Source organism: Tasmannia lanceolata, unplaced genomic scaffold, assembly GCF_043159265.1.
Source record: "Tasmannia lanceolata isolate RefF3 unplaced genomic scaffold, GAP_Taslan_0.1 ptg000037l, whole genome shotgun sequence".
NCBI classification, from domain to species: domain Eukaryota; kingdom Viridiplantae; phylum Streptophyta; class Magnoliopsida; order Canellales; family Winteraceae; genus Tasmannia; species Tasmannia lanceolata.
The window spans coordinates 18,258,461-18,265,349 of record NW_027518714.1 but is presented as its reverse complement, the minus strand read 5'-3'; positions in this window follow the sequence as shown (position 1 = coordinate 18,265,349).

The following is a 6,889-nucleotide window of genomic DNA, read 5'->3' as shown; positions in this document are numbered from 1 at the left end:
AAGCCTCGTTAGGTTTTGGTCATCTCTTTGAGATTTTGTTTTTCTCGTATCGGATTTTTAGTTCCCTCGTTTGTTTTCTTTCCCCCTAGGCTGTAGGGATCCCGTTTCCCTCTAAATTACTCTACCGCGATATGGTGGGTAAGGAGGCTCTTCTATCGGATCCCCTTTAGCTGAAAGGGTGTTAACGCACTTCTTTTAATCGTCAAAAATATAAAAGCACATAAAAAAACATTTGAAAACATAAAAAACCTTTAAAAAAATCTAAAGTGTTGAGTTTTAGGAGCGTAGTAGGAAAGTTTCTTTTCGAACTACGTTGGCTTGATCCTCTTCCACGAGGTACGTAGTGCAGCTTGGGATTCTTATCCCAGGTCCAGCCAAACCTTTGTAAATAAATCATTCAAACTCTTTAAAAAAGTACAAAAATATTTCATAAACCTGTTTTCGAAAAAACTTCCTCTAGAGTTAGGAATTTGTCCTAGAAGGAGCGTTTTAGAGTTAGGGGTTTGTCTTTGGTTTTAGTCTTTGATTTGTTATGTGCTTGTTAGCGTTTGTTTTAGAGTTAAGAGTTTCGTCCTTGGTGTGTTGTTTGATTGTTGTGTGTTTTGTTTGTGTTTGTGTTAGAGTTATGAGTCTGTTTCGCCTCCGTCCGGTCAGTTGGCGATTCACATCGCCGACTGATGACTAGGTCTAGGATGCGCTAGTGATCCCATTATTTTCCTTAGGACGCACAACCTAGTTACACATAGGTTGTCGGAACCACCTGCATTAGCTTAAGGCTAACGTGCATTTACTTAGGGCATATAGGGTGTCCTAAAATCCACAATTCACTGGAATTTAAATAATCGTACAAGAAACTTTAATAACTGATTCGGTCTTTTAGATCGAGTCTAGGATAGAGGTCTAGGTGTCTTAGGCATCCTAGTTTAGAATAGGCGCGAAGAACTACGTTGCCTTGATTCTCGTGGAGGCGGAGATACGTAGGCTTCTTTGGATGAATACCAGACCATCCGAAGACTCGGGCTAATCATTTAGAGTCTTAGAATTTGTTATGTTGTTGTTTTGTTATGTTCTCTTACTTTCTTGTACTGATCCTATACCTTTAGCTGTAGCTTGTATGTGTTTGTCCACCAGAACTTAGACACCAGTTAGGTATGTCACTCATAACCTAGCAATATTTAGGTGGAACCTCTTTCATTTATTTTTTGTGCGCTTATTATTTCTATTCTCAGGAAATGCATGCTTAGATAGACGACTCCTGAGGATTGTTCCCATTTCACATGATTTTTGCCCAAAACTCTTCGAGGTTAATAATAAATGGCATAAGAGACCAAGTGTTCGCACTCGGGCGAATTGGGGGTGCTCTTCAGACCTTCTCCATTCGTCATCAGGCACGGACCTTTTGTATCTCTAGTTATCCATTGCAAACAGAGCATTTGTTTTGGTTCCATGGTGCATCCATGGATGGCGACTCTGAGTTATTTTTAGATATATCTTGGTTTCGAGCCCTGGCTCCGGATCAGGATGTATCTCTTTCTTTTTATATCGCCACTCATGCTATGCTGTGAGGGTGGCATCCGTTTCGAGAGTTCCTTGGTTGAGCTCTCCTTCACGTTGTGGAGATCTTAGAGGATTGCAGGAGGGATCTCGCGTATCTCGGCACCGTCCTCGGATCGGGGTCCACAGGCCGTTTGGTTGCCGGGTTTTTTTTTTCCTGGGATTTATGTGGGTAAAGGTAGGAGACAAAAGAGGGGACAAGCATTAAATAGAGAAAGATATTATGATGAGTGGAGAGAGAGGGTTGAGAGAGAAAGAGAGACCACCATTTTCAAGACAAGATTTTGCTGATGTCACCAAGAAAAAGCTGATGTGACCACTAAATATTCTCCCACATAAATCCTAGGAAATAAAAAACCCAGCAACCAAACGGTAGGAATTTTTCTCTTGTGGGTTTCTCTTGGGTTACTCTTGTACGGTCTTGGGTTTGAGAGAGCAAGGAAAGGGTATGCGGGTTTGTGGGTTTGAGATTAATCCATTGTAATCCTTGTATTTTGTTTTTCTCATAGTGGAAGATCGTGTTTCTCGCCCGTGGAGTAGGCCGAACCACGTAAAATCTTGGTGTTTATCTTGTGGCTTGCTTGTGTTTAATATCTGCACGATCATATCGGATTTGCCCAGAGGATATTCTCAACAAGTGGTATCAGAGCTCAAGTGGAGCGATCGTCGAGGCCTGGTGGAGTGATCGTGGGTGTTGTGGTTAGATCGCGGTTAAAGCGATTTTTTTGGGTGAAAAGATTGCCAAAGAAGATTCTTTGTCGAGGTGGAACGCTACACCGAGAAGTGCGAAGTAATCTGAGATGGCGGTAAAATCGAGTTCTACCCAGTTCAACATCCATAGATTTGACGGAAAGGGTAGTTTCACCCTATGGCAGATGAGAGCGAATGACATCTTAGTTCAACAGGGCCTTGCTAAGGCGTTAACGGGAAATGATGGAAAGCCGGAGAAGACGACGGATGCCGAGTGAGAAGACATTGAGTCGAAGGTGGTCAACACGATTCGACTTTGTCTGGTAGATTACGTTATGTTTAACGTTATGGAAGAAGAAGATGCACCTAAATTATGGGAGAAGTTGGAAAAGCTTTATATGTCAAAAAGCTTGGCCAACCGGTTGTATCTGAACCAGCAATTGTACGTGGAACACATTACGGTGTTCAACGGGCTTGTGGATAAGCTCTACAAGGTTGATGAAAAGTTGAAGGAAGAAGACAAGGCCCTTTTGCTTCTTACTTCTCTTCCTGATTCGAATGACAACTTGGTGACGACTTTATTGTGCGGTAAGGATACGATAAAGTTAGGAGAAGTCACGGCGTTGCTCTTATCGAATGAGACGCAGAAGAAACCTGTTCTTGGTGGAAATGAAAAGCAGGGGTTGGTTGTCCATGGCGGGAATCAAAGAGGAAGGTCGTCTGACAGTGGATCTGGTAAAGGCAGGTCAAGATCCAGGGTCGGCGGAAAGGGTGTGCAATGTTACCGATACAAAGAAGATGGCCACATTAAGCGGGATTGTTCGAAGCGAGCTGACCAGGCAGACAATGGTGCTACGAATGCTGTGGTGGCGGGTGAACAGAACGAAGTGTTTGGAGACGTTCTCACAGTCTCCTCAGGTAATCACACTTCTCATGATGAGTGGATTCTAGATTCAGGTTGCTCTGTTCATGGATGTTCCAGGAGGGAATATTTTGATACGTTCCAGGAGACAAGGGCAGGTGTAGTATCCTTGGGTGATGGGTCTACTTGTGACGTCACGGGAGTTGGAACTGTAAAGATCAAAATGTTTGATGGAGTGGTTCGTACTTTGGGTGGTGTGGCGTATGTCCCAAAGATGCGAATGAATCTAGTGTCTCTTGGCCAGTTGGACTCCAAGGGTTGCAGGTTTTCAACTGCAGGTGGAGCTATGAAAATCACACGCGGCTGTATGGTTCTGATGAAAGGAGAGAAGTGTGGAGGATTATATCGTCTGGTTGGGGACACGGTGACTAGTCTTCCCAAGATCTCAATGGTTAGTTGGAAATAGAGTGGTAGTGCGTGCACGCGTAGGGTCTCTTTCGCAGTTGGTGCAAAGACATGTTTTCAGGTTGCAGACAATTGTGAGACGATGACAGTACCTGTGTTGGGGAGGATGGATCGAGATCCCTCTCCAAGGTTGACTAGGTGAGTCAACAGATTGGCAGCTACACATGTGCATTGGCCATGTTGATCGAATCGGAACGAGTCAGAACCAGGATGATTCGAGGGTGTGTAGCTGGTACTTCGAAAGGCCAATGGTGGTTTGTGGCGAAAGCGAACCGGTGGCGACATCAACGAAAAATGTTCAGGTGACTGGGAAATAAGCTAAGGTGGAGATTGTTGGAAAAGTTGCCTTATTTCCCACCCATCGTAGGTTACTTGGGTGGGAAGGCAAGAGGCATAGAATAGAAATTACCTTTTGAATTTTTTGGAAAACCCTAGTATAGAGAGAAAGGGTTTTTCTCTCTTAGGGTGTGGCAAGAGAGTGTTGGGGTGTGCCAGCTGTCTCAAGGGGGAGAGAAAAAGAGAGAAAAAGAGAGAGAAAGAGAAGTAGAGGAAAATAGAGAAGGAGAAGAAGAAAAGGTTTTATTCTTTGGGTTTCTTCTTGGGATTTCTTTTCGGGTTGTCTCTTGGGATTTTCTCTTGTGGGTTTCTCTTGGGTTACTCTTGTACGGTCTTGGGTTTGAGAGAGCAAGGAAAGGGTTCGCGGGTTTGTGGGTTTGAGATTAATCCATTGTAATCCTTGTATTTTATTTTTCTCATAGTGGAAGATCGTGTTTCTCGCCCGTGGAGTAGGCCGAACCACATAAAATCTTGGGGTTCTTCTTGTGGCTTGCTTGTGTTTATTTTACTTTTCCATTTAATTTGTGCACGATTAGATAGGATTTGCCCGACAGATTTTCTCAACAATTATTTATAGTTAATCTACCTGTTTCTGTACTTTTACAACGTCAATGATTGTGAATTTAAGCGGTTCATTGTAAGGTGTCTGTTTACATGAGAAACTTGTAGGCACCTTAACCGGGTAGAACTCACACTAAAACTTAGAGGGAGGCTACCCATCCCCGTCCATTTCACTTATCCGATGTGGGACTATTTGCTTTGCTTGGAACCCCAACAAACAAACTCCCACTCCACGCGGATGCAACGTGGACAATCAAGCCCCTCCAAGAAGCGGCAACGTGGGAACCACGAGATACTACACCTGGGTTTCCATGATCTCCCCTGAGGGACATTCCCGCCCGAGCTCTGATACCATTTGTAGGGAAACTCACCCCGCCATTAGAGGATAATGGGTTTTTTGAATTGTCCGAAGTACCCTTTTAAGATTAAAAATAACTTTTTCAGACAGAAAACCTTTTCATTAGGATTGCAATTAAAATTGAAATCTCACTAATATGTAGTAGGCCCACATTTTGTTTTAATAGTAGGCCATCATTTTGTTTTGACGATCTGATTAGATTACTTTATGCTTGCTTGTGATATAAGATAGGGCATGGCATGTGCCACATGAAGTAAAAAACAAAAAAGAAACATGTACATAATGTACTCCACAGCCCGTACTTCCGTATACTATAGCTCTTATCTTCCGGAAAAATCTCATTACTGCCTAGAGTTTAGAAGATTTACTATAATGGACCTGTTAATACAATAGGCCTTACTAGGGGTGGACATGGTTCAGTTCGGTTCGGTTTTGGGCTAAACCCAGAACCGAACCATATATAATCGGTTCCCTGAAATTGGAACCAGAACCGAACCATATATGTATGGAACCGAACCGAACCAGAACCATATATAATCGGTTCGGTTCGGTTCGGTTCTGGGTTTACCCAACCTTCACTAATGGCCCTGTTTATATATGAATAATGAATTACACTTGGTTAATTTGTTCAACATGGGACAAAGACAATGTAGGCTCCCTCGTGGTGATATAGAAGATCAACGGTCTTGATCTCACTTACTCTATACCTTGTGGTGATATAGAATAAGGCCATGTTTGGAATCCTAATGAAAAGGTTTATAATGTGGAGAGAGATGGGTTAGGACTTAGGAGGGTGGGAGGAGACACTTAAGGACACGAGCGAGGAGAGGGTGAAAATTTTCTAAAAAACAGGGAGAAAATAAATCATATTTTCAATTGTTTTTTTTTCCTTGTTTTTAGCCCAACATTTCTTGGGCTATAATATAAAACCATAAATTTGTTATAGGGGCTGGCAAAGGGCTAGATGATACTTGAATAACCTTACAAATACTCAATTCTTTTGTGTGAAGTGAAAGCCTCTTCTGCTGATCAGAGATCACAATTACAACTACTAAGCTACATGAAACTTATTCACTTCAACCAAAACATTAACTTGCTAATCTGAACTTCAAACAAGGTGTGATTAAAAAACCCAAAACAGAAGAGAGAGATATACCTGTAAGATTTTCCTGAAGCCATTTCGAATTTTTTGGGCTGATATGACTGTCCCACCACCACGAATACAATCGTCTCGAATCGGAATGTAACAAGCTCGTCATTACACCAAACAAGAACACCAATACTACTTTTTCTGATCTCGAAAAAGGTAGATCCTTAAACCAATAAAAATACAGGTTGTAGATCCAAGCCAGCACCAGAGCCGAACAAATTCACCGAAACTTAACTTTCAAAACCAACAATTAGTTGCCTTGAAGCTATTTATCTGTCGATCCTACAATTTCCAGACTACCCAATACTAAAAATCAGAACATAAAGTGAAAAATAATGTAGAATAAGATAGATCAGAATCAAGCAACTGATGTCATGTTCGTTTAAGATTATGACAACTGATTGTGAGTCCAAAACCAATTATGGGATTCAAAATTACGTTTAATTTTGAGTAGAATAATTGGTTTTGGACTCAATCTGTTGTCATAATCTTAAACGAACAGGGTCTAAGGAATAAGCACACTTTGGCACTCTTTGTTTTGGATTTTGAGAACCCATTGTGAGTCTAGAACCGATTATTGGACTCAAATTTACATTTAGGCCCTATTCGTTTTAGATCATGACCACCGATTTTCAGTCCAAAACCTAAAATTGGAGTCCAATAATCAGTTTTGGACTCAAAATCCAAACAAACAAGGCATTAATCGATGAGATCAACTTCATAAAATCAGGATAGAAAGATCAAACTTTTTTATACTGTACTAATACTACCTGATCAACAAAGCCAATACCCAAAAACGTTGTCAAGGCCTACCAAAGTGTCTTATCTGGTCAGCATGGAATGAACTGATCTGCCACAAGAGGAGCACTGAAAGGTTGAAAAGCGAAGAATTTGAACTTGCTCACAATGTATA